This window comes from Euprymna scolopes, chromosome 27 (assembly GCF_053919585.1).
Source record: "Euprymna scolopes isolate OS-2025 chromosome 27, ASM5391958v1, whole genome shotgun sequence".
In the NCBI taxonomy this organism is placed as follows: domain Eukaryota; kingdom Metazoa; phylum Mollusca; class Cephalopoda; order Sepiida; family Sepiolidae; genus Euprymna; species Euprymna scolopes.
In genome coordinates this window covers 80267394-80281512 of record NC_136508.1, presented here as the reverse complement: position 1 = coordinate 80281512, position 14119 = coordinate 80267394, and positions in this window count along the sequence as shown.

Here is a 14119-nt window from a genome sequence, read left to right as displayed (position 1 = left end):
TGACCACCTTGAGCATGGCACATAACGTCGGCGTTCTCTCCCCAGCTGACTTCAGAGCTGAGTGTGACACACCCTAAGGTAGGTACCATGGCTTTGAATTTGGCTAGTTTGAATGCGAGGGGCTTGAGATCACCGGACCGGGCGGCTCGCTTCCGGCACGACCTCTTGTACCTGGGAGTGGATGTGGCTGCGATTCAGGAGACGCATTTCGTTTCCTCTGTGGACTGTCAGATGCTGGCCAGAGATTTTGAGGTTTTCTCAGCATATGGCAGCCCGCGGGGGAAGGGAGTTTCCGTGCTGGTTAAACGTACCCTGTCGGCGACGGTCGACATTGTCCATAGAGATGCGGTGGGCAAGTTGGTTGTGGCCGATATTTCCGTAAAAGATTTTGTGTTTCGGGTGATCGCGGTTCATGCGCCCAGCACCGCTCGTAAGAGGGTCTCATTCTTCAGTCGGCTTGACGCGTTTGTAGATTGTCGGAAGCGGGTAGTGCTAATGGGGGATTGGAATGCCATCTTAGACCCCGACATAGATAAGGTAGGAGGCGGAGCTAGAGGGTCGGAGAGGTGCGAGTCCAGCCTGGCTGATCTGATGGCTAGATGCGGACTGGTCGACAGGTTTCGGGTCGAGCATCCAGGGCGGGAAATGTGGACGTGAACCAATAGCGTTTCCTCCTATCCAAATACCTATTTGGACAGGATGTTAGTTAGGAGAGGCGAAGTAGATTTCCTATCCTGTCCCACGTTCACTTGGCTAGGCTAGACGGACCATAAATTAGTTATGGCCCGGCTGAAACTAGGAAATAGGCCTAAGTTAGCGGGGTACTGGAAGTTACCTGCCTTCTGGAGATACAAGACTTCCAAGATCAGTTAAGAGAATTGATTAAAAAGGCACTAGTGGGGGCGGTTACCGGGAGTAAGTGGTGGTTAGGTCTCAAAGCCAAGATCAGAAGCTTCTCCGTCAAGTATGCCCAGCGCCTCGCACTAGATAAGGCCAAGACGAAGAAGAAGCTAGAGCAGAAACTAGCCCAGGCTACCGGGGAGGGTGATAGGGTTAGTCAGGAACTAGCTAAGCAGGACCTTCTACGCGAGACTAGCTAGCGTTACGAAGGCCAAGTAGTTAGAGCTAGGCTTAGAAAGATAGGCAACGAAGCAGTCAATTCTGATACAGACGTGCGCCGTGAGGTTTCTAGGCGTGGCCCGGACAAATACATTGCGAAAGTCAAACATCCAGATGGACGCACCCTGGAATCGACTCGGGAGATCTGCGAGGGGTTTCGAGAACATTTCGAGGAGCGTTTTACGCAGCAGCCCGATCTTCCGGTCCTTGAGTTTAGCGACTATTTGGCCGACTCTCCCCGCCTCGAGGCGGCTAGAGCGGCTGGTTGCGAGGGCCGGGTAACGGAGCGGGAGGTCTTTACTGCGCTGAAGCAGGTCAGCTGTGACAGATCGCCAGGACTTGATGGTCTGCCATACGAACTGTACTTGAGGCTGTCGCCCATGTTTCTGCATCTTCTGACGGATATATTCAACCATTGGTTTGCTCAGGGATCCATCCCAGGGCAGGTGACCAAGGGAGTGATCACATTGCTGAATAAAGGTGACGGGCATGGAGGGGAAGAGTTAGACGACTACAGGCCAATAACTCTGCTAAACACAGAGTTGAAGATTTTGGCCAAGGTCCTGTCGAATCGGCTGCAGGTTGTTATCGACGAGTTGGTTGAACCGGAACAGAACTACGCTGTGAAGGGGAGATCGATTCAGAACAACTTGCACCTGATCCGCACGATCCTAGAGGGGGGAATAGATGACGACACGGAAGCCGCGCTGATCAACTTAGATCAGTCCAAAGCTTTCGATAGGGTCGACCATCGTTTCCTGGCATCTGTCTTGAAGACCGCCGGTTTTAAACCAGATTTTTGCAAGTGGATATCCATAATGTATCGACAGCCCATGGCTGTCGGGCAAGTGAACGGAAAGCGCTCGAAACCCTTTGTTATCTCTCGGTCGGTTCGTCAGGGTTGTCCGCTGTCGCCCCTGCTTTATGTCCTGGCTTTGGAGCCTCTTCTCCGCAAGCTGAGACATGGGGAGGCAAATTCGGCCCTGCGCGGAATGGCTCTGCCTGGCGGCTCAGCTGCCAAGGTATCCGCGTTCGCCGATGATGTCACGGTCTTCGTGTCGGGCTTCAGAGACATTGAGGTCGTGTCGGAGGCACTCGCACAGTACAAAGAATCACGGGGGCCAAGATAAACCGCAACAAGTCGGTAGGACTGCGGTTGGGCGCATGGAGTGGCAACGCAAACCTCCCGGCGCCCATCAGCTGGACAGATGGCCCGGTCCGGATCCTCGGCGTGTTGTTCGGGCCGGGTCTCCAGCTTGACAAGAATTGGTTGGAGGTACGGTCAAAGGTGGAGGCTGCAGTCAATTCGTGGCTTCCTAGGAAACTTTCCTTAAAGGGTAGAGCTGAGGCGTGCGCCACTTACGTCTTTCCTCTCATCCTTTACCGACTGGCCGTACTTCCCCTGCCTGCACTACACCTAAAAGCTCTTGCCGAACTGTTGTCCTCGCTCCTTTGGGACAGAGGAAGACACCCGGTGAGCAGACAGGTCTGTATTCAACGTCCGTGTGAGGGAGGCTTAGGAATGCCGGACTTGAAGTGTCATCGAGATGCTGAGAGACTGGCCTTCCTGAGCCACTATATGCAGGATGACCAACTGTGGCACCCCGTGGTTACTGCCGCTTTCCCCGACCTCGTTCTCGACCCTTCCATCGAGAGCCGTCGCAGGCTGCGGGGAGAATCTGCCTACATGAAAGAGTGCCGAGCCGCGCTAAAACGACTACCAAGGTCCAGTGACCTTGTGACTGCTACCCGTAGGGAACTCCACAGGGATCTAGTGAAGGGGGCCGCCGACGACCCGCTATGCGCGCGTTTAGGGTGGCAGCAGAGTGAGATCCGCTCCGCGTGGAGCTGGGCGCCAAGTTCGAGTCATCTGAACAATTCGGAGTTCTCTCTGACCTGGTGATTGGCCTGAAATGCACTTCCACTCAACAACATACAATGCTGTTCCGGGTTTTGGCGTCGCCTGATTGTCTCCGTTGTGGGACAACGGCCGTAGAAACTACAGATCACGCTTTTTTCGATTGCCGCGAACTCCGCCAGTGCTGGTCGTATGTCAGCGGAGTGACGGCTCGCATCGATCCTGAGCATCCTCGCCCAATTACTGTATCCAATGTTGTGGACAACGTGAGGCCGCCGTTGGACCGTGAAAGACAAATGGTCTACGTTACGATCCTGGCCGTGGCGAGAATGGTGATTTGGACGTCGCGTCTGCAATGTTGCCACGGGGTGTTGTCTTTTTCTGATCAAGATCTGATCGCTTTCTTTAAACACCAACTACGGGTGAAGATCAAATGTGATAGAAGAAGGCTGCATCGCGCGGCATTTGACAGAAGATGGATACATGTGGCAAGTCTGTGTGTACGAAGAGGAGCCAAATTTGAATACGTGTTCCCCGCCTAGGTGTGGAACGCGCAGTTCTGTAAAGTAAAATTAAACAAGTAGCCTCTCAGCTAGCTGAGTGTGTGTTCCATCCCTCCTCGATTAGGAAGCCTCCAAGATCCCCATCCCCTCTTACCTGCAATTTTTGTTTTCACCCCTTCCTCTAAATTTTATCCATCTTGGAGAAAAAGAAATACAAACTAACCTCTATCCCTTACCCACAAAAATTTCTTTTCTCCATTCACCCCCATCTAGAGGGCATCCCCACCTAGAGACTGACCCGCAGAAGCGAGGTTCCTTTTACAAACCTAGTGGAACGCGCAGTCTATCAACTAGACGGGGTTGGGAGGGTCCTACTAACCACCTTTTGTTTTTTCTTCCCCCGCCCTCGACACAAATGAATTATTGTACCATTTTATTGTTATCTTTTTTGTTTTTACACGTCAATAAAAAATGTTTTAAAAATTGGGAGTTAAGTAGGACGTCCCCCAATATGAAAGGGCGAATGCGGTATTATGGTGAAAGAAGATACTAGCTGGGAGAAACTTTTGACTTTGTTTAGTCCTGGAGTGACAAGGATGACTAACGACCCCACAATCCCCCCTTTTGAGTTGGCCATGTGCCTAAGTTTTTTGTTCATCGTTGATTTTGACTGTATTTTTAACATGAATAAAAGATTTAATATCTCAAAGTGTAGTATCTGTTCCGGCAGATACTGCAAGCAAAGACCATATGTGGGGGCAACTCCACATATAAGACCTTGGTCAATGTAGGGGCAACCCTTCATACCAATTGTCACTATCCAGCTCCCCTACTCCCAGGGGAGTTGGTCCCCATTTCCCCTTCACTCCTCAGATTAAAAATCGGCCTTGTGCCTAATTTGCTCGGTGGGGGAGCAAATAAATACCGTATCTGTTTTTCAGATGCTGCACTTCTATTTCTTGTTCTCTTTCGGTGGAGGAGAAATACTTCACGACTGAGACAATTTTTATTTTTGTACCTTTTCTCCACGTTAAAAAACGACCCTGGTGTCTAACTCTGTCCCGTGGGGAGGCATAGTAAATAGGTACATTAGAGAGAACAAAGAAAGAGTATTTGGTATATAAACGTAAAACACGAATCAAGAGTCAAAAAGTCAGAGTTGCAGATTGGAGTTGGGACGGAGAGGTTCTATAACGACGACTTACGTTAACGGAAGCGTATAGGGCGCATATAGATAGATGCAGAAAACTAGAGAGACATTGCGTAGCCATAATCTCGTGGAAATAAAGTCATATGAATTATAACCACAGTTGTCATTATGTTCCTTCGCATAGAAATATCTTCGTTTACAGTCTTTCGAGTCCTGTTTACGGAACTGTCCAGTTGAATATGTATAAAGAAGCGGAAATTGTAAGAGGCTACAAATCCGTTAAAGAATGACCATGTTTTGATAATTGCCCGGTTACTTTGAACTGTAAGTGAACTCGGGAATATTTTTGTCGAGTTCGGAAACTTGCATTAAATTTCGAATGGAGACCTTTATTTACTTCACAGAGGTAGAATGCTCTTATCCCGTCAGCCATGACTGAATAAAGGTCCTAAGTAATTCGCAATTGAATTTTTTTGGTCATCCACACTGCGAATTGAACCTTCAACCTTCAGGACACTGCTTTCACAACTGATTTTTCTTAATAATCTAATTACTTCGCCATGGGCCCTTGCGGACAGTTCTAGTAGGAATTTTGGAAGCCTTAAACTCAATTATTTCTAGTCGGAAAAATCACTATTTATTACTAATTATTATCATAACTATGTCTATAACTATATATATATATTGTTTAATTATTACTGTATCAATCTATATATCTATAAAAGTGAACGTGTCTGTGTGTACATTTCCCTACCAAACTACCCTGTCAATTTTCAGTCTGCAGACTCGAGACTTGACATAATGGGTATTGAGATTTGGAAAAATCTTTTTACTCGGTTGACGGGCAGAAATTTGGCTGTTAAGGGGTCAAAGTTTAACGATTTCACCTTTGGAAACTCTATCGAGTTTCTCCGCCAATATTGGGTTTAAACACTTGACATTTTTTTATGTATGTTACTTGGACATGGATGAAACTTTTAACTTGATCTGAGCCAAAAACATTTAGTGTTTAGGAGTCCAAATTGGGGTCAAAGTTTAAAAAATTGATCTCTGGAGTCTCTACGAAATTACTAAGCCAATTTTTTGTCTAAACATTTGAAATTTTACATAAACTGTATTCAAACATAGGGCGAGCTTTTTAATCGGTTTTTGGCCGAAAATTTAGCTGCCAAGGGGTCAAAGATTTGATCTTTGCGTTCTCACGCAAAACTTTTAGCCGATGTTGTGTCTAAACAGTTGAAATTTTACAAAAAGGGTATGCAGACATGCAGCAAGTCGTTGGGCGAACATTTGGCTGCCAAGAGGTCAAAGTTGAAATAGTTTATCTTTGCAGACTCTACCAAACTCCCCCGTTTACTTTTTGGTCTAAACATGTAGGTTAGCGTAGACATGAGTTTAACTTTTTAATATACAGTAGCGTCCAAAACTAAGGGACACAATTTTAAAACCTCATATTTGTTAGAAATAACAACTGTGAAAAGCTGAAATTTTGACAACTGGTAGTCGTTAACATCAATAATAACATACTAAAATTTGATTCATTTGCAAAGGATAGAAAAATGAATTATAACAATTATTTATTTATTTTCAAAATAGGAACATCTAAAAGTAAGGGACAAAATTGTGGAAAACAATGTAAACAGCCAAAAAACAATAAAAATACATGAACAATCAATATTTAGTAAATGACTCCTTGCTCTCAATGACAGCTGCACATATTCGACTACAAGAACGAATCAGTTCTTGACAATCCTCGATACTTATTTTAGACCATTCTTCTTGAAGATTCACCAACAAATCTTCCATATTGATCGGATTTTTTTCCATAACTTTCACTCCTAAGGTCTTGCAAAGCTTTTCTATTGGATTTAAGTCAGGAAATTGCAGTGGCCAATCCATAATTTCGAAATCTTGCTCGCTAAGGTAACTCATTACCACCTTTGGCTTGTGATATGGGGAATTATCTTGCATAAAGGTAGCCCTATCGAAACCTGAATTCTGTATAATTGGCACAACATGATCTTGAACAATGTTTTTATAGATCTGCGCGTTTACCTGAGTTTGTAACCGCACAAGAGGCGTTGTACCTTGGCTAGAAAACATTCCAAAATACCATGACGCTTCCGCCACCAAACTCGACAGTTTTCTTAGTACACTTTGCACTTAATCTTTCACCAATACGTCCCTTTACATTGTTTTTTTTCCATTATTTTCAAATAAATTAAACTTGCTTTCATCACTGAAAAATACTTTTGCCCAATTTTCATATGTCCAAATTGAATACCTGTTTGCAAACTCGAATCTTATTCTTCGAACTAAATGGGGTTCGATTAAACAGCCATATTTCTTGCAGTCGTATAGAAACAGTCTGTCTTGACATTAACACAAGGTACTATTCATAACGGTCCTTTAATGACATACGCTGCATTATTCGATCTTCTGTTGCCGAAGTTTTGCGGGGTCTGTCGGTTTTAAAAGCACTAAATATTTTGCCAGTATAATTATAGGATTTAATAACCCTGCCTATTGTTAGGTTGTTATTTCTAACAGATATTAAAAATTTTGTCCCATAGTTTTGGACGCTATGGTATATATACATATACACATAAAGTTATGAACAGCACATATTGCCCGAGCAAAGCCGGGCTGAACTGCTAGTATATCTATAAAAGTGACACTATCTGTATGTTTGTCTGTGAATGTACATTTTCCTACCAAACTACTCTGTCAATTTTATAGTCTACAGACTCGAGATTTTACATAATGGGTATTGAGATTTGGGAAAATCTTTTTACTCGGTTTACGCCTAGAACTTTAGCAATCAAAGGGGTCAAAGTTGAACGATTGGACCTTTGAAAACTCTACCAAACTCCTCCGCCAATTTTAAGTCCAAACATTTTCAATTTTAGGTGTAGGTTACATAGATCAAACTTTTTAACTTGATTAGAGCCCAAAACAATAAATGTTAAGGGGTCAAAATTGGGGTCAAAATTTAAAAAAATGTCACCTTTCAGCCAATTTTTGGTCTAAACATTTGAAATTTGACAAAGGGTATTCAGTCTTAGGGCAAGCGTTTTGATCAGTTTTTGACCGAAAATTTGCATGTCAAGAGGTCAAAGTTGAAAAGATTTGACCTTTCCGGTCTCTAGCGAACTATTCCGCCAATTTTGGGTCTACACATTTGAAATTTTACATACAGAGTATTCAGATATGCTGTAAGTTTTTTAATTCGCTTTTGGGTGAATATTTGGCTGCCAAGAAGTCAAAGTTGAAAGAGTTGACTTTTTAAAACTCTACCAAACTCCTCCGCTAATTTTGTGACTAAACTCTTGAAATTTTAGTTGTAGGTTACCTGGATATGAGTAAAACATTTTAATATATATATACAGTGATGATCATATTTATTGGCACGGTAAAATAAAAGTTAAATTTTGTCTAATAAATTCTAAAAAAGGGATTAAATTAAAGAAAATAACAAAGTATATTATGTATTTTTAACTGGCCTTTCCGATGCAGCAATCGGATTTTAGAAAAAATAAATAACAAAGGAACAACAAACATAATTGCAAAAAACCCTTGTTCAAAATTATTGGCACGGCTTTGTTTTTCTTTTAGTATCAGTATAATATCAATCAATTTCCGGTTTACGTGCTTTCTGAACTTTTTTATAGCCATATTATGCTTGTTTAACGCTAATTCAGTGAATAATTTTTTTCAGATAATTTTTAGATAGCGATTTATTTAAACTATTATAAGTGACTAAATTATAATTTTCAATCGCCATGGTTAAAACTAAGGAACACAGCGAAGACGTCAGGAAGCTTGTTGTAGCATGCCATACCAATGGGGAGGGCTATGATAAGATTTCAAAGAAGCTAAACCTTCCCAAATCCACTGTTAGAGCCATAATAAACAAGTTCAAATCGCAAGGCCACGTTATGAGTTTAGAGGGTAGAGGGAGAAAAAGGATTCTTTCCCCAAGAGATGAACGGAAAATTGTTCGACAAGTAAAACGAACCCCAAGGATCTCTGTTGGGGAGATTGTTGATGAACAGAGCACCTCTGGAGTGAATGTATCTCGACATACAGTTGGTAGAGTTTTGAAGAGAGCTGGTTTAAAAGAATGTCGTCCGAGAAAGACTCCCTTATTGAAGCCTATGCACCTGAAAGCAAGGCTAGCCTTTGCAAAACGTCATATTGATAAAGATGTTGCATTCTGGAAACGTGTTCTATGGACTGACGAAACGAAAATAGAGTTATTTGGCCATAATAAAGTGTCTTATATTTACAGAAAATCTGGCGAAGCTTTCCTGCCTAAGAACACCATACCCACAGTGAAGCACGGTGGAGGCAGTTTGATGTTTTGGGGATCCTTTGCTGCCTCTGGACCAGGGCTACTTGTTAAGGTCACAGGTAGCATAAAAAAGGAAGATTATGTTAAAATATTGGATGAAAACCTGAAAGACTCTGCTAAAGAGCTCTCACTTGGTCGTCGTTGGTGGTTCATGCAAGATAATGACCCACAGCATTCGGCTAAACTGACTAAGAAATGGCTTGAGGACAATCATATTAATGTTTTGGAGTGGCCATCACAAAGCCCAGACCTTAATCCAATTGAAAATTTATGGAGAACATTAAAATTGAGGGTAATGCAAAGGAAGCCTAAGAATCTTTTTCAATTGGAGGATTATTGTCAGGAAGAGTGGGCTAAAATTACTACTGAAGAGTGCAACAACTTGGTTGTAAACTATGAAAAGCGACTGAGGAAGGTAATCAAGGCCAAAGGCTATACAATTGATTATTAAATAAATCGTGCCAATAATTTTGAACAAGGGTTTTTTGCAATTATGTTTGTTGTTCCTTTGTTATTTATTTTTTCTAAAATCCGATTGCTGCATCGGAAAGGCCAGTTAAAAATACATAATATACTTTGTTATTTTCTTTAATTTAATCCCTTTTTTAGAATTTATTAGACAAAATTTAACTTTTATTTTACCGTGCCAATAAATATGATCATCACTGTATATATATATATATATATATATATATATATATATATATATATATATATATATATATGCGTATGCACATAAAGTTATGAACAGTATATATGGCCCGAGCAAAGACGGGCTGAACTAATAGTTATCTATATCCATGAAGTATTGCTGTAAAGCCAACCAGAGCATATTTTCTTTTCCCTTTTGAGATTCAAGGTAAGAACAATAGTATGGTGGATTCAAATAATAGAAATATTCAGTTGACCCAAAGTTTGTCCAATTTTTTGTATTTCATCTATTTGACGTATTAAATACCGTTCTATATTCTTTCAAATACTGTATTTCGATGTAGTGATTATTTTGATTTCGGTGTGTAATAAACCTCCGAGCAAAGTTCTTACACTTTTACTTGTATTTCAAACCTGATTTTCGTACTACTGAAAGGGTGGGGGAAAAACAGAAACCTATATAAAATATGCTATGTGTAGAGGGGGAAATGCTATTAAAGAACAGGTGCGCAAGAAATGATTTGCTCAATGCTAAAAATGCTCTCCATCCTGAGCGGCCATAGACAAAAAGGAAAGCTGCAGTTGAACAAGATTGCCGTCAGACACCGAGACAAATCGGAGATATTCTTAAGATTTCACAATCAAACGTGTAAAATAAATTAAATGAAATATCAACTTAAAACAAATGAACGGACATTTTGTCCAATCTAACATTTTTTTTTACATAAAATTATGAGTTTTTAGTTTAATTCCGTGGTATCGTTCAACTACAATAAATAAACATTAAACCACCATGAAATAATAATCGTCGATGATACTGTTATATCTTGTGAATAATCAGCAGAAGAAAAACAACCTAAATATTAGTTTTTAGTCAGCAATGTTAATATTCAATAGGAAGAAAATCGAAGAAATAAATGTGGAAAAAAGCGATCGATTGGTTCTGGTGAATTTCCAGATAGGTGAAAGAGTTTAAACGCTTTAAAATTTTAAAACCTTCCAAGCGTAATAAAAGTGTAAAGGATGGTTGATGTTGAATAAGGATAAATGTTTATAGACAAATGTAATAAGTGTGTTTATTTAAAACTTCTGCGAGAGTTTATAAACCACGTCAGGTGAAATTTTGAAAAGCCAGCGCACTAGGTGAAGTGCAGTTTGGCCTAACATAGATGTCTCAGCAGTCCTGTCGACATTTCCCGAGGCCCCATGGATAATTACCAATAAACTACCCCTTGTTCAGAGAGACGGTTAAGCCTGGGAGATTGAACTTTCTAGAACTGATTAACAGCGTACCTCACTCCGACAGCAACAAAGTCACTGACGGATTTATTTCCACGCACGTGGATTAATAAATGTTTATAACATATTTTTCATTAATTATTTAGGAAAATCGTGTCATGTAATGAATCTGATAGATTCGTTTCATATTTCATTTGATAAAGCAATCATCGTGAAGAAATAGACTTGTTTTATTATAAAGTAGCAGTACTTGTACCTCGATGTTATCCGGGAAAATTCAGAAAACCAACATGTTAACCTACACAACAAATTTCCAAGAAATACTAGAAAGGCACTTTTTACCCACACTTCCGTTTGCCTTTATGCTAGGGAGCAATGAGTAGTAACGGTTCTGATACTAGACGTTTCTCTTTCTTCTGTCATTAGATAGGTAACTAGTCCTTATTTACTGAGACATATTTTTATATTAATCACGATAGAGTATACCCCTTTTTCGGGAACTGGGGTTTCCCTCATTAAAACCGAGCATGTTTCTAACTCTCCCCTCGTGGGGAGACAAGGAAATCGGGACTATTTCCACCCAAAATACTAAGCCGTCATGTGCAATGTAAAAAATTCGTATTATTTGGTTTTATTGGACTAGTGTTCTCATCTTGAGAGTTATTTTCACAACGTTTCGATCGATGTAACCTCCGACCTTCTTGAAGTGTATCTGGTCGAACTCGGGAATGTTTCTGTCGAACTCGGGAATCGGCAAGGGATTTCGAACGGAACCCTTTATTTACTTCACGGGGTTAGCATTCTCTCGTTCCGTCAATCATAATTTGATCGAGGTCCTAATAATCCTTCTGCAAGTGCCCGTGGCGCAGTTGTTAGTGCACTTTGCAAAATTTAGATGTACAGTGGTATTCCCCTGACATTTTAAGGTGTTATATAATTGTGTACCAAAAAGGCATCAAAACGGTGTATGTTGTATACTCGTCTAAATGTTGATATGCATAGTTGGGAAGAAGGGTTCATTCTGATGTGCGTACGTGTCACTAAATGTCTGTCGTTGATTTGAACCTTAGAATTATGTTTTTGCTGTCTATTTATGATATATAGTCATATCTAATTGTTCATATGCGTGTGTGTGTATGTGTGTGTGTGTGTGTGTGTGTGTGTGTAAGATACACGTATTTTGGATATACTTTCATACGTCGTTGATCTTGTCCACTTGGAATTCATTTTGTTCTTGGAGGGGAGCCTGGAACCTGTTTGGACGAATATTCATTCGCTTCCAAGAACGCTGGTTGGTTTTATACAGTTTTTATTCAATTTCCAGGTGTCGATCACAGAAGAATGGAAAGTGAATATCTTTGCTTGCCTGGTTACTTTTAGGTGTCTATTTTCACACACATCATCATCAGTAAAGGGGGACGACCTGTTAAACCGTCCGCTCTGCTCAACGTTCAAACTCCAACTCTCAATGATCTCCAGCTAACCTGATCTACGTAATATACACGTAGATCCGATCAGCTGACCAGCCCTTCCTTGTCCTCTTTTCTTGTCTACAGTATGATTTAACATATTTTCACAGTCTTTCAACATTCTTCGCATTCATCTCCTATCCATCTCTTCAGTTAGATAGATAGATAGATAGATAGATAGATAGATCGACACTTTTTTGTGTTAGATCTGCTACATAACAAAAGGTTCAATCCACAATGTGAGCGACCGAAAAATACAATTGCAACTTAAGTAAAAATAGACTTAGAAAGAAAACGTCCCTACAGAAAGCAGAATAAAAAATTGTTCCAGATAAGGCATGAAGCCATTTGATGTAAAAGAGCTAAAATATACCACTTCAAGTTCAAACTAGCCAATGATAAGTGTGAGATAGATAAATGCTGATGAAGAAACCGGCAGTTCTTTCTTGCGTTGTGTGAGGGGAAGTGGTATCTATGTTTATTGCGTGTCAATGTTCACATTTACGGTATGCCAGTCCTTTTTGTAGTGGTTTTAACACGAAGCAGAACGTACTTTTTATATCTTCTTCGCATCTCTTGACCGTGTCGGCTCACCTGGAACAAACGCCTTCTCATGCATAATAGTAGACAGAAGTTTCATTTTATGGACAATTAGCACTTTAGTCAGTTTCACGGTAGAAGTCACGCCCCTGTTCTCTTCTCATCATCAAATGTGTGAATTATTTAATTGATTCATTTGCCATACGTCACTATCTTTCGCCGCTTCCACGAAAAGTCTTTCATCTTCTCAGAGTAACTGACGACTGCGCACTGTCGAAATGAAGACTCTAAATTCGAACTCGAATCTAAATTAACGAATTGACAAACAAACGCATGCGCATTCTTTGTTTATTTTAAGATGTTTGTATGACCTGCCTCGTTACCCTTTGCTGTATGCAAGTGCTGGGGGAAATCAATGGTTTTGATCTATGTTACCGGTAACCTTCTTTAACCCCTTTGCGCTCAACTTGACACAATAAAGCTTGAGGTAACTAGTACCTGTTTGCCAGAAACATCGTTCATAGAATGTACTGGCTTAAAAACAAAATAACCGAGAGTTGCGTAAGTAAACGTAAGGTCCACATTCTATTTTCCTACTTATAAATGAGATGGCACTTTGAAAAACAATATGCAAATTAGTAAACATTTACGCGTCGGTCACACACAGATCAGTTTGTAAAAGGTCATGTCTATTCTATTGAAAAAAAATGAATGCAACACTGTTTGTGTCGGAAGTAGTATAACTTTGATAATATGCAAATGTATCTCTTCCGACACAATCCTCTACCTGTATGAGCCAAATACGTCCTAACATAGAATACAGCTGCAGCCCAGCGCACCCATTCCTGCCTTGACTACTTCGAAATCTAATAGGTGATTTTTTTTCCGTCACTGTATCCTCTTTTCCAGAGAAAAGTATATCTTTACTCTATTGTTATTTTCATCGCAGGTGCTCAACTAAAGATTCAATCTATGTCTCTTGCTCTCTGCTAAATATTCGAAACAAACACATATCTAGCTCGTCAATTTTCACCTACTTTTTATTTGTCCCCAAAACTGAACGCACATTCCATGAACAAAGTTTATTTCCTAGACCTGATCGTATGTAGAACTATATACGACGGGAATGATTTTAAGCTGACTACAGTTTTCAAACCCATGTGAACAAGTTCTTATTGAACTGTACTAAAATGACTACATTCTTACCTAAATTTTAACCCTGCCCATTATTTCCCT